Source organism: Callorhinus ursinus, unplaced genomic scaffold (genome assembly GCF_003265705.2).
Source record: "Callorhinus ursinus isolate GAN/ISIS: 27379988/994484 unplaced genomic scaffold, GSC_fseal_2.0 scaffold7, whole genome shotgun sequence".
In the NCBI taxonomy this organism is placed as follows: domain Eukaryota; kingdom Metazoa; phylum Chordata; class Mammalia; order Carnivora; family Otariidae; genus Callorhinus; species Callorhinus ursinus.
The window spans coordinates 39,976,793-39,993,124 of record NW_027397069.1 but is presented as its reverse complement, the minus strand read 5'-3'; the positions used below and the strand labels follow the sequence as shown (position 1 = coordinate 39,993,124).

At 41.7% G+C, this 16,332-nt stretch overlaps 2 pseudogenes; both read right to left on the bottom strand.

Annotated features, from left to right (window-relative positions):
• Nucleotides 1–13,020: 13,020 nt before the first annotated feature.
• LOC112826988 (U2 spliceosomal RNA) lies at nt 13,021–13,168 on the bottom strand (annotated as a pseudogene).
• An 89-nt stretch (nt 13,169–13,257) lies between these two features.
• On the bottom strand, nt 13,258–16,016 carry LOC112826360 (serine/threonine-protein kinase 26-like; annotated as a pseudogene).
• Between the last annotated feature and the right edge of the window lie 316 nt (nt 16,017–16,332).

The following is a 16,332-nucleotide window of genomic DNA, read 5'->3' as shown; positions in this document are numbered from 1 at the left end:
CCTCATCACTTGGCTTTCAGTTGCAGAAAATATCTGTTAAATCGCAAAATTAAATTGGTATGGTTGTCTAAATAACTGTGAGTATCAGGACAAATTCTTCCCTCTCTTCTCCTTTTATTCCATAATCCTATTCAAAACCAGATCCCAGAAGGAGAAACAGCATGTTCTTACCAGCTCAGCAAGTTTCTTATGAGGCAATGCTTCTTCCATTCAGGCTCTGCTGCATTAACAAAGAGGCAAGAATGTGAATGGTGACTCTTCAGTGGCTGAGGGAGTCCCATCAGCTCTCATACCCCAAATGTAAGCCCCAGGGGTACCCCTTTATCAGGATTCTGTCTGAGGAGACGTCTTTGAACAATGTGTTGGGTGGTATGACCAAACATCCCAGTTTTCCCAGGACTGAGGGGTTTCTCAGGACACAGGACCTTGAGGGCTACTACCAGCAGATGGGAGGTGAGTCAGCATATCTGTCTCAGGCCAGGGATCATGTGAAACCTCGTAGGCTGAAGACTTATCTGAACTGTCCACACTAGATGGAGAGATGCTGCTCAACAACTAGAAAGACTGGCATAGGGAAGCCAAAGACCAAGCCACTACTATCCAGCTCATCATCTGACCTGGGCAGCTGGGCAGCCCTGGATTATTGGATAACTAAATAAGTAGAGAGAGAGAGAAAGAGTGAGGGAGAGAGAGAGAGAGATTGACTTAAGGATTCATAAACAGCAGGAAGGATGATTGCTGGATTAGTTAGGGCTCTCTGGAGAAACACAACAAATAGTGAAGGAAGACCCAGTCATTGAGCTGACTGACTCCATTTTGCCTTCATACTGTACTGCCCCCTTCCCCCCCCCTTTTTTTAAACATTAGCTTTTTAAATATATTTTATTTATTTTTTAAAGTAAACTCTATGCCCAAAGTGGGGCTTGAACTCAGGCCCCTGAGATCAAGAGTTGCATGCTCTACCCACTGAGCCAGCCAGGCATCCCCAACCAGCTCCCCATGTGATTGGCCTTAAGACAATGATCGACCTGACTTTTGTTGCTCAGCTGCACATGCCAACCGATTTTTGTCCTGCATTTTCCCTAAATAAATTTAGAAGTAGTCTCAGCAGTTCTTGGGACACCAGTCTGCTGTCTTCCTGGGGTTGGCCTCATTGAAATAAAATCCTTTCTTGTTTCACCACCCCTTGTCTCTCTGTCTTTGCATTTCATTAGCAGTGAGAGGCACAAGCTGGTCTGTTTGGGACCTCCAGGCCAGGTGTTCTTGCACCCCGGGGCTCTGCTAATAATAGGATCTGTCTATACCTTATATCTATATCTATTCCTCCTCCTTTTTTTTTTTTTGATGTTTGAGACTTTTTCTATATATTACTCAAAGTCAAGCCCCCCAGCTTGATCTGAATCCTGACTAAACATGGATATTCATGTCCTTAAATTCCTTTATATTTATTTAGTCCTTTCTCTTGTTTTTTGAGGTTTGAGGTTTGCTCACTTTCCTCTACATTGAGCTGCTTGTCAGTACAGGGAGTTTCAGCTTTCCCTAGAATCCCTGAGAAACTCTCTCATTTTTTTTTATAGAAATCAACTAGTATTTTAATTTTGTTACCTCATTTAACAGTGAATTCTGCCTAGACTCACATTTAAGAGCACCCTCTTCCCACGAAGGATGCTATTAATGCATTCTGTTTTGCTCACAGGGTCCTTTTCAAAATATTTTGTTTCCTGGGCCCCTGGATTTAAAGTTAGCCTATGGTTACTCTTTCATATTTTGTTTTATTTTTATTTTTTAAGTAAGCTTCACACCTAACGTGGGGCTTTAACTCATGACCCTGAAATCAAGAGTCTCATGTTCTATTGACTGAGCCATCCAGATGCCCCTACACTTTCATATTTTAAATTTTTACCTAATTTAGTGTTTGTTACTATGCAGTTTTCATTTTAGTATTTTCTTTTTTGTAGTGTGTGCTTATTCCCTAAGTATATCACTGTGTAAACTTGAGATTTGGGTGTTCTTTTATTGTTTAGCTCCATATGAATGCCATTTGTAATTTTTCTTCCTCTTTTTTTTGAGGCCTTTGTATATTCTTCCAGTTTAGTATCATCTAAACATTTCATCTAGTGTGTTCTATTTTCCTTTTCTGTTATTAGTGTTCAATGTTTATGGATCCTTGAGAGGCACAGGCCAGGAAAATCCCATGGGAAGACATAATGCATGTGCTCAGTAGGACTTGTTGAAAATGATTCCACATTAGCAGGATAGTTTTAAAAAGAGTTACCACCTCCTTGTGTGATTTCACTCCCTTAGCCCTGTTGTCAAGGAAACATATCAAGACTTACTTATCACTTTTATGATTTTTGGCCAGTTCTTAGTACATATATAACAAGTGTCAAAGTTCCTAACTTCAAGGGGCAGCTTTTTTGGAAAAGAAGGTATTTATCATGTATTTGTCAGGGAGTTGTCTACTTGGCAGCAGATTCTTTGAGGTGCAAGTTCTCTGCAGTGAACCCCACTCTGCTGCTGGTTGATTTCTTGGTCTACGTCCTGCTCAATGCAGTGCTGCCAGCACCTTACTCTCATGCCCAGTAGACTGTAGGCTCTGGGAAGGCAGGCTGAGTTCCTATTTTCAGATCATCAAATTCTAGGACTCAGCATGATGTCCGTCCGTAGTAGTTTGTAAGAGATATGCTTTGGGTGGATGAGTTTGTTAACTGTCTGCTATCTGTAAAGGAAAATGATGCTAAGTGCTGGGGATCCAATGGCGATTATGAAGCCCCTGCTTCTTAGAGGCTATAGTTTCACAAAGAAGATAAAGTATTAAATAGGCAATTCGAATGGAATATGATAAGTCATGTGCCAGGTTGGTGAGGCTGATGGAAAATGAAGTAAGGGAAGACACTAGTGAGGGCTGCAGTAAAGATCTAAGGATTGTAGCAGGTAAGGAAACCCTGAGGATAGAGTGTGGTAATGGGGGGGAGTGTACTGTCTAGAGGAAGCACTGAGTGAAAGAATTGGGAAAATTAAAATGGTGCTCAGAGAGTGGGATGTTCGGCTAATTTTTTTAAAGGTACAGAAGTTCATGATGTACTATGTCGAAGGATGACCTGATGGAGAAAATTGCTATCTAGGAATAGGTCAAAGAACTGAGAGGTCAGAGGCTGGTGTGACTCAATGACATGCTGATATTATTTATAATAATCAGAGTCTACATTAAAAATTCAACCAAAGAGCTCGAACTCTTCTTCCTCTAGGACACAGATCACCTCTCTTGAGTGAGGTTGCTGTTCTAGGTGCACCCCATGTGGCTCTGTCATGCCTCAGCACCTATCAAACTGGGTGGTCATTGCCCCTTTACATGTGATTGAAATCCAGAACTACATTGTATCTCTGGCTGTAGCAGAGGGCAACGTACATAGAAGGGCTTCATAGATATTTTTCAGTGAAAACATGAATGAAGAATTCAGTTATTGCAATTAGGCTTGGTTTTAGGTTTATCTTGGTGAAGGGACTCTACATCACCAGAATCTTTTTTTTTCTCTCCTCTAGTTCTAGACTCGGCTTCCTTTGTTTTGGCCCTATTCTTAGACATCTCTCTCTTTGTGCTAGAGAAATGGAACCAGACCTCCTTTTGCTCAGTCCACTGTCTCCACAGTTGGGTACATGCACTCTTACAGCATGCAAAATGTTATCCAAAGCATATAGGCTGAGAGGAGGGAAGGCATGGTTACATGGAGGGAAATCAAGGCATGGATAGATATAGATATATCTCAAAAGGAGAGCGAATGGAATCTGGGCAGCAAAAACAATAGGTAGACAATAATAACAATAGTTATTTTTCTTATGACACCAACAACTTCAAGAAGCACAGAAGTTGAATCTTGTTTGCTCTTCAGGTCACAGAGTCCTCACCTAAATGTTGTATTTTTTTTAAAGATTTTATTTATTTATTTGACAGAGAGATAGAGAGAGAGAACAAGCAGGCAGAGAGGCAGGCTGGGGGAGAGGGAGAAGCAGGCTCCTCGCCGAGCAGGGAGCCCGATGCGGGGCTCGATCCCAAGACCCTGGGACCATGACCTGAGCCGAAGGCAGCCACTTAACTGACTGAGCCACACAAGAGCCCACCTAAATGTTTTTGAGTGAAGGTCATCTGCCTGTGTTCCTGATGAAATGGTCACTTTGACTTCTTGGAATCTCGGGACAGCTGAATTGCAGAGTGTGGAGGTTGCTGGCTGTGGGTCACACTCCACGCATTCCAGGAGCCTTTCTGAGCCTTGTAGACAGGAGCACTGTGGCTGCCATAGACAGATTCCTTTTGAGGAGTCCCTTTGACATATACTGATGGGGAGTTGACAGTGACTTCCATTTGAAGTTAGAGCCACAGGGTTTCCAGGAAATAGCCTCACTGCTGAAAACAACTCCTGTCTTGGAGGAGAGAGGAAGATAAAGGCATAAGGAGTTGGGGAGGATGTGTGTGCGAGAGTTAAACTGAGAACCACTGAAAGCTATAGGTGAAGATGAGGGTCTACAATAGATTTCAAGATGGCAGGAAAAAGAGAGGCATCAATGGTCAGTGTTATATCTTGGAAGCCAGAGGCTAAATCTGTTTGTGGCATTTAGCCACGCATAGTGATCTAATAATCAGAATCTTTTACAAAATACAAAAGCCTCAGTAGCAGGAAAAGTAACAAAATCCATTTCAGAAGAACTTAAGCAAATCTCAGGAAGGGAAAAATACAGAGTGATAGACAAGTTATTATATGGAACAGACATGAGAACATTATCTTAATCTCCTGGCCAGTATTTTCCCAGGCTTTGGGCCATTTTAATTCCCTTCCAATTTGCAAATTACTTTAACATTTCTAAGGGACACAGATGTGTCTTAAATTGATAAGTGTGGAGTGTCAAGCATCACTTCCAGTAACAGGAAAAGAATCCACAGTCTTTAATTTTTACATCTAATTGACTTCACTTGAGGTGTAGTCAAGTGTATATTATTTTTTAATTTGACACCTTCCATTTAAGAGGTCTTATTTTATATGTATCAGAGTCACGGGTGTGAAATTAGTCACTGGGAAGGCTAACTCTTCCAGATTCTTTTGACCTTATGGCTGGAAGGAATTTAATTGTAACCTCATAAAAAGAAAGGAATTCTGGTCACTAGGGAAGATGATTACATGGTCATTAACAACGTGAACTTGAATGGCTACATTAGCTCTTTAATTATAATGAATCAAGAAGAAACGTTCAAGGTTGGAAAGGAGGCAGTTGATAGGGGATAATGACAGGTACTTATGCAAATGGTATCAACACTGACAGAAAGAAGAGGCTGGAGCCAGAAGGGAGATGCGCAACACCTACCAAAGATTCAGCTTCTGTCGTTAACACTACTGGTGTAAAGTGACACATTTCTATTCACTAAATCTCAAGGTGGATCTTTTCTTTGTTAGGTTAGTACTTCTGTTGTCTTTTCCCTCCTGAATTTTTTGTGCCAATTTAGTGTGAATTTCCCGAAATGCGAATGGAGGGAGAAGGAAAAAAATAGCTGAGACCAACATGTCAAAACTCCCAGGAGCCAAATGTTCCTTATATAGGTTCTTGTTCATTTAAAAAAAAAAAAAAATCATGGGGCACCTGGGTGGCTCAGACATTAAGTGTCTGCCTTCAGCTCAGGTCATGATCCCAGGGTCCTGGGATCGAGCCCCACATCGGGCTCCCTGCTCAGTGGGGAGCCTGCTTCTCCCTCTGCCTCTACCTGCTGCTTCCTCTGCTTGTGCTCTCTCTCTGTCAAAAATAAATAAAATCAAATAAATAAATTAATTAATTAAAAAAATCATTTTTGTTTGTTTTTTAGTTTCCAGCTCTGGCTTCAACATCTATCATCTCAAACCACCCAGGGCAATTCTTAATGCATGGAACATACTTATTCAGACTTGATGAATAAATTAATGGTTGAGTGAATGGATGATTATGGGGACATGATGTTGTAAAGGAGAGATGAAAGAAACTAAAAACTGACCTGAGGGAAACAGCTTCAATTAGATCTCAATTGTGAAATTGAACAAAGGAAACCTCATTTAAAATGGAGTTGTGGGGCCAGGAGGGGGAAGCTCTCACAGACATACCATTGGTTGGAGCTCTTTGGGGATCCCAATAGGAAGAAGCCCACTCTACTACCCCAGCAGGAGGAAGATTTTCTCCTTGCCCAGCAACAGCCCAGCCAATGAGAGACTGTCACAAATCAGCCAATGAAAAGACACTATGTTCCCAATTCCCAGTTTACTCCAAGGGACTTTTTATTTATTACAGCCTTTCCCAACTCCCCCCCTTTCCTTTATAAAGGAGGGTTCCTCTCCTTTGTTCTTTGGACTTGCCTATGGTTCACCATAGCCTGATTGTCCTGAATTGCAATTCCTCTGCTATTCAGGAATAAACCCATTTTGCTGTTAAAATAACTGGCTGTTCTGTTTTCAAGGTTGACACAATTTCTATACCTTTTACAATGCTGAAAATAGATGTATTTCTTGGAATTCTTTAAAGAAACTCTGTTGAGAACAATTACAAGATAATCATCCTTAGTTAGAGATTACTTAATTAAGGTAAGGGTATCTAAACAGCTTGTACCACCCACAGGCAAAGTACTGTTGTTTGTCAGGGTAATGAAACTGGTTTCTGCTTAGAGAAAACCAGGCAGTCCTCACTGGAACTATTTCTTCTCAACAACAAGCACAACAACAACAAAAAGTTCCTACAGAAAACATGTTTTTTAGGATGTGAATCATCATCTTGGAGGGTATCTTCATGGGGAGAGAACAGTCAGTTATTCCTGAGTCCTAGTATTTCCTTCCTTGTGGATAGAACTTCTGTTACAATCATCTCCCTCTTCTTCCCTTTTTACTTCTCTTCAGGAAAAGAAGTATTTGATTTTTTTTTTTTTTTTTTTTGATATGCCAACTTGGGAGAAGAAGCTGAACTTCACCCTCTTTTTTAAAGCCACCCTGACCTTGCTCACAAGAAGCCTACATTACTTGTTCCTCTAGGTCAGTGGTTCTCAAAGTGTGTTCTCAGACCAAAGGTATCAGGGTTCTCTGGAGACTTGTAAGAATTTGTTATCTAAAGGAGCCAAAGATGGCCTCTGAATATTGGCCCTATGTGTTTTCTCCTTCACAGCAGTATGGGACCACGTAGCTCAATAGCCCACTGGCACCAAACTTAATTGTTTACACGTCCAGTTGTTTTAAACAGAACCCTAAAAAAATGAGCAGATTTTTAGCCATATCGATCCTGCCTGCTTTGCATACCCCATGAAATGGCACACAACATCTGCTGACCAGAGATAAGATAAGATAGACACTGGAGCTATAAAGAAGACTCCAAGATGCTGCCGCACTTTAGAGCTCCATGACCCATCCAAGATGCTGCCGCACTTCAGAGCTCTGTGACCCGGATTCTTGCCCTGGGCAGCTGAACAACATCACCTAGACACATGATCCCCTCCCTCGGTAGTGGTCTCTGAATTGTCTCATGCTGTGAGAGACTTTCCCCACATGTGAACCTCTCAAAGTGTCACCCAAGTAAAGCTTGTTGTGTATGATTACAATGGTCACATGTATCACATCTGTTCCCTAATCAACTCCCAAATCCTTGGAACTCACTACAGAATTACAGATTTCAGGCCCCGCCTCAGGCCTGTTGAGTCAGAAACTCTAAGGTGGGAACCAGTAATCTGTATTTTAATAAACCATTCAGGTGATTGTGTTGAATGCTGAAGTTTGAGAGCCACTAGCCTTTTACAGGGCAGGACACCCTTGGTGAGGTCTGCAGTTAGTTCTTTAGTATGTGACCTATGACCTGATAAGTAGGTTTCTGTATTATTAATTTGTTGCTGTGTAACAAATTCCCCTCAACATTTAGTGGCTTAAAATAATAAACATTTGTTATCTCACGGTTTCTATGGGTTAAAAATTCAGAATCAGCTTAGCTTGATGGTTTTGGCGCTGGTTCTCATGTGGTTATAGTTAAGATATTGGTCGGGACCTCAGTCATCTGGGGGCTTCACTAGGAGGGTCTGATTCCAAGATGGCTCCCTCTCATGGCTGTTGGCAAGACCTCTCCCTTACCATGTGAGTATCTCCATAGGGCTACTTGAATAATTTAATGACATGGCAACTGGCTTGCCCCAGAGTGAGAGACCCAAAAGAAAACAAGATAGACGTTGTAGCGTCTTTTATAACTCAGCCTCAGAAATCACATTTGCCATTTTCACAGTATTCTATTGGTCATACAATTCAGCCCTATTCAGTGTGGGAGAGGGCTTTGTAAGGATATGAGTGCCAGGTGGCAGGGGTCCTTGGGGGCCATCTTGGAGGCTGACTACAATAGTCTCTCTAAATCAGAAAGGAAACATTGGCAACGTAAGTTTCCCAAATGTCAACCTAAATGAAGAGGTAAACTGAGACAAACTAAAATTACCAGAAATTAAGTTTACTTGGGAATACCAGAGGAATTGCAATTCAGGAAACCCATGCTGTAACAAGCCACAGGTGAATCTGTGGAAGGTTTGGGGTAGGCTGTATTTATGGGCAAGGAATGCAAAGAGGAGGAAGTCTAGCCAGAGTCTAAGCAGTAAGTTCATTGGCTTGAGGATGTAGAAAGATTCTTGGCAGATGTTCACAGATCAAGAGGTAAGTCTTGGTCTTCTGTAAATCAAGCACTTAATGCCAATCAGTCTCTTGGTTCTTTATTTTTTTTTTAAGGATTTTATTTATTTATTTGAGAGAGAGAGGGCACACGTGCGCACACACACACACATGAGCTGGGGGGGAGGGGCAGACGGAGAGGGAGAAACAGACTCCCCACTGAGCAGGGAGCCCTGATGTGTGGCTCAATGCGGGCTGGAGGCAGGACCCTGGGATCATGACCTGAGCTGAAGGCAGACACTTGACCAACTGAGCCACCCAGGTGCTCCCAGTCTCTTGGTTCTTAAGTTCCATTTTTCTGAAGGCACCTGTTTGAGATTTTCATTTCATATCCTGTTTCCATTTTAGGTTGAATTCCTTTCACACAAGCATGGCATGTATCTATACTCAAAGGTGATATTTTGCTTCTGTTTGCTCATAGCCATGTTTCATTTGATTGCCAGCTTGGATGGGGAAAAGCAATGTTATTGACCCTCTCAAAACCTAATATGTAAAAAATTGTAAATCATGGTAATCCCTCCCATGCTTTACTAATTAACTGCCCACTGTACATCTCTGTCAGGATGCCCCACAGCACTTCAAAATTAAACTTCTGGTATACCCTGCTAAACCTGTTTTTCTTTTATTTCCTTCTTATAGTCAGTAGCACCACCATCCATCCACCTGCCCAAGTTAGGAATCTGGGAAACTCTTTAGGGCCTGCCTCCTTCATCCCCCAAGGCCTGGTAATCATCAAATCCTGCTGACTTTACCACCCAAAGAGCTCTTGAACTGCTCCACCTCCTTTCTTTACCACCACAATGCTTTTCTCTCAACAGCACTGATGTTACCACCGGTTGTAACAGTTGGTCTCCCTTCTTTCCCTGTGGAATAGTTTAGAGGTGGGACAGAGGGGCGTCAGGGGGACCAGCTGGAGGTTGTAATGTCAATAAGAAGAGAAGTGAACCAATTTGAGTGATTTTTCTAAAGCATTCTCTTCCTTACACCCCCTAAGTAACTCCCCTTTGTCCTGAAAGTCCCAGTTCCAAGTATGCCTGCAAGGTCTCCATGACCCGGTGTGGTGTGTATCTCCAGTTTACTCTCTTGCACACTATACTCAGCCAGTTATGAACTTCCTTCAGACTCGTGATTGCCTATTTCTATTCACAACCATACGCGTTTTATTTTATTTCTCCTCCATCTGAAATGTCTTTTGCTTCATCCTATTCACTTGTGAAGCTTTTATGTGTTCTTCAGGGCTTCGGTTTATATGTGCCCTTTCTGGGAGGTCTTTTCTGACTCCCACATTTGGGGTAGAAGCTTTTCTATGGTCTCCCTCAGCATCCTATGGTTAACTAATCATAGCATGTGCCAATATTGAGATGACGATTTATTTGAGTCCCTCTTCCACTAAATCGCACAGTACCTGAGACAGGGACCATGTCCTCCTAACTATTGTATGCCCAGCCCTGTCCCAGGTTCATCACTTGATACAATTTGTTGAATGAACGCTTTTGTATTTATCAGTTAACATATCTTTTGCTTATAATCTCAGTGGAGAATTGTCTCCTTTGATTGATGGCTCATTATTTCCTTTTACACTTTCCATCCTCCCTTTCTCCCTCTTGCCCCATACCTCCACTGTTTTCCCACTTCCTTTCTTCTCTTCATCCTTTCTGAAATACTTACTGAGCCCCTGCTGTATTCCCATAAGTGTTCTTGTAAATTCTACCATTTCTTCTCGTCTTCTGCACTAGAGTTCTCCATTTGCTACTTTTCTATTTTTACCAAGAACGTGGCTGGTTTTCAGGATCCTTGTTACCTATGTCTGCCCCTGTATTAAGTACAGCAGAGAAGAAGGCTTTGTGTGGGATCAGATGTGCTGCATTTGACCAATGCTGATGCACGTGTCTTGCTTTATTTTTTTTCTTAAACGTACAAACATACCTGAGTGAACGGATCTACTAGGCGCCTTCTAGATGACTGAACTCTGCAGAGCTTCACAGTGTGTGAGTAGATGTTAATGTGGCTGTCTCCAACATCACAAATTATGGAGTCTTAGGTGACAGTGTGGTGCTGGTAAAGGGACTCTGAAAAAAGTAATCTCTGATTTATAGCATTTGCCAGTTTGTGTGGTATAAATACTCCAACCTTGGTTGATTTCAAGCTACCCGTATAACCTCACTGAACATGGAGTTGGGAAGTGATGGGTAGGATCGGCTTTAGCCTACTGGTATGAGCTGGTCCAGCACATCACTGCTGTGTCAGGGGGCACAGGCTTCTGGGAAGCGGGTACTGACTACCCATTATTAGTTTAACCAGCACCTTGCTCTCTTTCTGAAACTTGCGCTACCCCCGGCAGAGTTGTCGGCTGGGTTATCCTGATGGGATTAGAGGTGCTCAACTCAAGCTGGGCCAAGCAAAGTACTTTCTAAGAATAAACTTAGATTTGGAATTCGGCTGATGTCATGGACAGAGATGTAGATCAGGAGTTATAGTGGCCATTTCCTTTCCACAGACTTCGAATAGAAAAACCCATCTGCAGCAAGAGAGAAGCAGCAACAGGAGATACAAAAGAGGAAGTGACTGGGTTTCTATAGCTCTTTAGTATCTGAGATGAGGAGTACCTCTGTGTATGGATATGAGACTGCCTGACTCTACCTTACTTTTGCTTAAGCTAGCTTGCACCATGTTATCTGAAGATAGAGATGTTAATAGTACGAAGGATATGACTGAAAAACAGCCATCATAACTTTCTTTTCTCTGTTCATCTTCCCAATTATTTATTTAGAAATTAACATCTAAAATCATACATTTTTTATTATAGGTGTTTTTTAATTTATATATTTCTTTTTAAACCCCCCAAAATACTGGAGTGTGTTTCACCTAGAAACAGTTTACAGGACTAATAACTTTAATAATGAATAAGCAATACAATTCCTATCCATGAGGCAGCTGTGTTGTAAAGTTTCAAATAACCAAAACAAATAAAAAATAAAGTTTCAAATAATCAATTTATAAATTTGTTGCTTTTACTTTTATAAAAATATTCATTTAATCCATGATATGAGTTGCAAAATCATTTCCAGATCTCTATAGATTATAAACTGTAGTTGAGTTTCAGTTACATAGCAAGTGAACATTTTAACTGAACCATTACTTCAAAATACAATATGTTAAAAATAATTGTTACAGTAGAGGCACCAATGAAAAGAAATTTCTTGGCAGAGGACACAACCACAACTTATTCAAGTGTCTGTATTATTACAGAAAAAGAGGAGGTGATGGCCCTTTGACAAAAAACTGTATTCTTTAGTTGAAGAACATCTTTCTTCTGATATTTGGCAATTATTCAGATTTTTTAAAAATGACTTCTGTGCAAAAAAAAAAAACTGTGCAGATCCAAATAATAAAACATTAACTATCAAAACTAATTAACATCAATAATTCTACAACTACTAAAATATAGGTCCAGTTCGGGACTTAGGCAGGCATAATATATATACTGGGCTTAAAAGAGAAAAGGTATTATGCACATAACAGTACCATAACTGAAAATTAACTGTATGGTCTAACTTAACTTTGTAGGGGCAGAGATCGGCCTGTACTATGGCTATTTGCACATGAACTAGAAAATGCTTATTTAAATATCCTTTTGAAAATGAATACATGATGTTTATATACTGGATGATTATGAAGAACAAAAACGTATAAATAGTTTATAGGAAATTTTACTCCCATGACAAAAATATGCTGGTGTGAGTTATATTCATACCTGTCGATCAGGTATTTAATTACATGATTATCAGCTTTTTTTTAAGCTCCCCAAATCCAAGCATATAATATGCAATATGAGTTGAAGATTTTAAAAATGAAGCCTGACTAATTCACCTAGTATTTTCAAAATCCCATCCATGGCTAATTAGTATTGCTTTACATTTCCAACCATGTCAAATAGGGTTAATTGCCTCTTCTAACAGAGAAGGTAAATACTGTACACCAAGAGATACCTCTGTTGCCTATATATATTTCAAACGGCATGGCTCTCAAATGTGATCATCACTGAGCTGCTTGGGAGATCATCCCAACTTGGTAGTTAATACTTTTCCAGGTTTCATTTCCAAGAGCTTATGAAAAGCCTCTGTTTTAAGAAGGTATGACTTGTTTCCACCCTCTGCCAATAATCATTTTTAGAATATGTTGTGTGTTAAAACAAAACTGTTTTGCAGCTTGATGATTTAAAAAGTTGGATATTTAGGATGACTTTGAAAGACCTGTACATTTCATGAGTGTTCATTGAACTAAAGATCGCAACATGAAAGGTATTCATCCCAGTAACTTAAGTAATAATGATACCTAAAAGCAAAACTGGATCTCAACATTTAGTAGAATACAGGTGAAACTATATATAGTATAAAAACTTACTTCATAAAATAGTCTCTTTAAAATATAAAGTGATACTACTCTTGATCTTAGCCAAAAGGCCGAGAAGCAATTAAAAATAAAGTGATAAACACCATCACAAATAGTTGAATAGCTTCTTCCAAATCTTCAATGCTGCAAAGATCCAAAAGGCACATAGAGCTCATGAGTTAAGCATTGTTAAGCCTGAAGTAACTTTGGTGGGTTTCTGTGGTTCGGTATGCAATAAAAGCCAATAATCAGTTCCTTTGGGGGATTCATCTGCTGAACACTTTCAAAATTTTTCAGTTAATTTCTTCACTATTTTATCTGTGATGCCAGGACAGGTGGCTTCTGCCACAGCAATACTTTTCTCAAGTTCTTCAATTTCCTGATTCCTGCTAGCGTTATCCTCACCCTGCTCTTTAAGTTGAGCAAACGCAGGTGTCATTATCATAGACAAACAACTCAGCGTTTGCACAAGATCTTGCTTTGCCCCATTCTGTGATTTCTTTGGATTGGGCTTTCTTTCACATGGTGGTAAAGCTCCATTCAAGATGAGTATTATTTTCTCTGTTGGTGGATTTGGAATCAGAGCCCTCAGAATCAATTTCATCATCACTGTCCCCTTCTGCCTTTCATCTCTTAAATTGAGCTAACAGTTCGGTCAAATAAGAAGTCTTCTTTGAGGGGCACCTGGATGGCTCAGTCGTTAAGTGTCTGCCTTCAGCTCAGGTCATGATCTCAAGGTCCTGGGATGGAGCCCCAAGTTGGGCTCCCTACTCAGCAGGGAGCCTGCTTCTCCCTCTCCACCCTGCTTGTGTTCTCTCTTACTACCTCTGTCACTGTCTCTGTCTCTTTCTCTAAAATAAGTAAATAAAAATCTTTGAACAAAAGAAGTCTCCTTTGAATTTTTTTACAATGAATTTGTGTTTCAGAAATACTTTAGCTGTAGGAGGAAATGATGGATCTTTGTTCCGCCAAGCATCAGTAAACTCCTTAAAGGACTTAGTAAAGTCTCCAACAAAAGTTGGAGGATTGTTTTTTGGAATAAGATACAAAACTCTCATGGGATGCATTTCAGGGTTAGGTGGCCCTCCCTTGGCTAGTTCAATAGCAGTAATTCCCAATGACCAAATGTCAGCTTTTGAGTCATGAGCCCCCTGTTGAATAACTTCAGGAGCCATCCAAAATGGTGTTCCCGGGGCGCCTGGGTGGCTCAGTCATTAGGCGTCTGCCTTTGGCTCGGGTCATGATCCCAGGGTCCTGGGATCGAGCCCTGCATCGGGCTCCCTGCTCGGCTGGAAGCCTGCTTCTCCCTCTCCCACTCCCCCTGCTCGTGTTTCCTCTCTGTCTCTCTCTGTCAAATAAATAAATAAAATCTTTAAAAAAACCAAAAAACAAAATGGTGTTCCCGCCAAGGTAGTCCTTTTAATTTGTGTATCTCTCAGCTGTAACTCCAAAGTCAACAAGTTTAACATCTCCTTGTTCTGACAGCAAGACGGTGGCAGCCTTCATCTCTCGGTGAATTTTCTTTTTTCACTGCAGATAATCCAGACCTTTCAACATTTCCTTTAGCATGGTAGCGATCTGGAACTCCTCAAATGGACCAGCTCGAAGAAGACCCAGTGCTGAACCACCACCACCCAGGTATTCCATTACTATCCATAATTTTGAACACTTTAAGTATGATCCATAGTATTTTGTTACATATGAGCTGTCACACTGACTCAGAACAAATATTTCTTGCTGAATGTCTTCAGTTTCATCTTGGGCTTCCTCAAGGTCTACGATTTTAATAGCAACCCCTTGCTGGGCACAGTTATCAATTCCTTTGAAAACTTCCCAAACGAGCCTTTCCCAATGTGTTCTAATGTTGTGATTAGTGCTTCTCAATCGGCTCTGTCATTCTGCATCCCGGGACCTTGGACAGCTGCCGGTGAGCGGGCCAGGAAGGCGACCCCTGCTGCGCGCCTGCGGTGGTGGCGCCCGGGGCTCAGGCTTGGACTCGCTCCTCCTCCACGGGTAGCTCAGTAGCCCTCCCGGGCTTTTCCACCCGGGGCTCGGAAGGACTCATGGAAGTGGGGTGGGCGGTTCACGGAGCGGCTGTCGGGGACTCGGTCTATCTTTCTGGTGCCCGCTCGCCGCTCTGGCGGCGGCTCCTCCTGCAGGCAGGGCGCTGTGTGTGACCGTGGCCCAGAACTGGGCTCGACTGATGCCACGCCTCTGTGCCTCCCCGCTCTAGAATTATAGGTTTAAAGAAAGGAACGGTTCTTACATCAGAGATGATTTCTTTCACTACACCAACTTCCAATAGGCTAGTGGTTTTCCAAGCGTCTTCCCTGGAATCCTGGCACCTTCTGAACTGCGACAGGAATGGAAGGACTACAGTGTGGGCGGGGAGGTCCAGGCTCCAATCATGTAACGTCGATCAGAGCAGCTCTGGGTTTATCTGTTTCAAATGTGTGTGTGTGTGTGTGTGTGTGTGTGTGTGTGTGTGTGTGTGTGTTTGTTCCGTGTATGATTTCATTAAACAAATATTTGCCCTTCTGAAGCCTTAGGTAAAATTGTGGAGAGATCAGTTAGTCTTCAGAGTCTTTAGTGCTCTCCTCCTGCTCCTTCTCTCCTCTCTGGGCATTTCTGTCCTCTCGCACTCATTATTCGATCTTTTCACCAACTGCAGCTCTCGAGAAAGGGACAGATAGCTTAGAACTCAGGAGTACATAAGATGGAAGCATTACGTTCCTAAGACTACCTGCATCCAAGTGGAGGGCAACAACGGAAAACCAAAAACGCAGCTCTAAAAATAATTTCAACCATCATCCAAGAGGTGGTGCCTTTTTAGTCGATGTGGGTATGTGATGTGGTTGGGATGGGGATAATTTTCTGGAATTTTTGGGATTTACCATGTAAGTGATTACCTGCTTCTGACGTCAAGGGCATGATTCCCCATCCTTATTTGGAACTGAGTTTGAGGTGAGCTATCTCCAGTTTCTTTCTTTTCTTTTTTCTTTTTTTAAGATTTTTAATTTAATTTATTTATTTGACAGAGAGAGACAGCAAGAGAGGGAACACAAGCAGGGGGAGTGGGAGAGGGAGAAGCAGGCTTCCCACGGAGCAGGGAGCCGGACGTGGGGCTCGATCCCAGGACCCTGGGATCATGATCTGAGCCGAAGGCAGACGCTCAACAACTGAGCCACCCAGGTGCCCCACCATCTCCAGTTTCTGTGCTGGTTTCACTCAAAGTACTTGTGTTTTC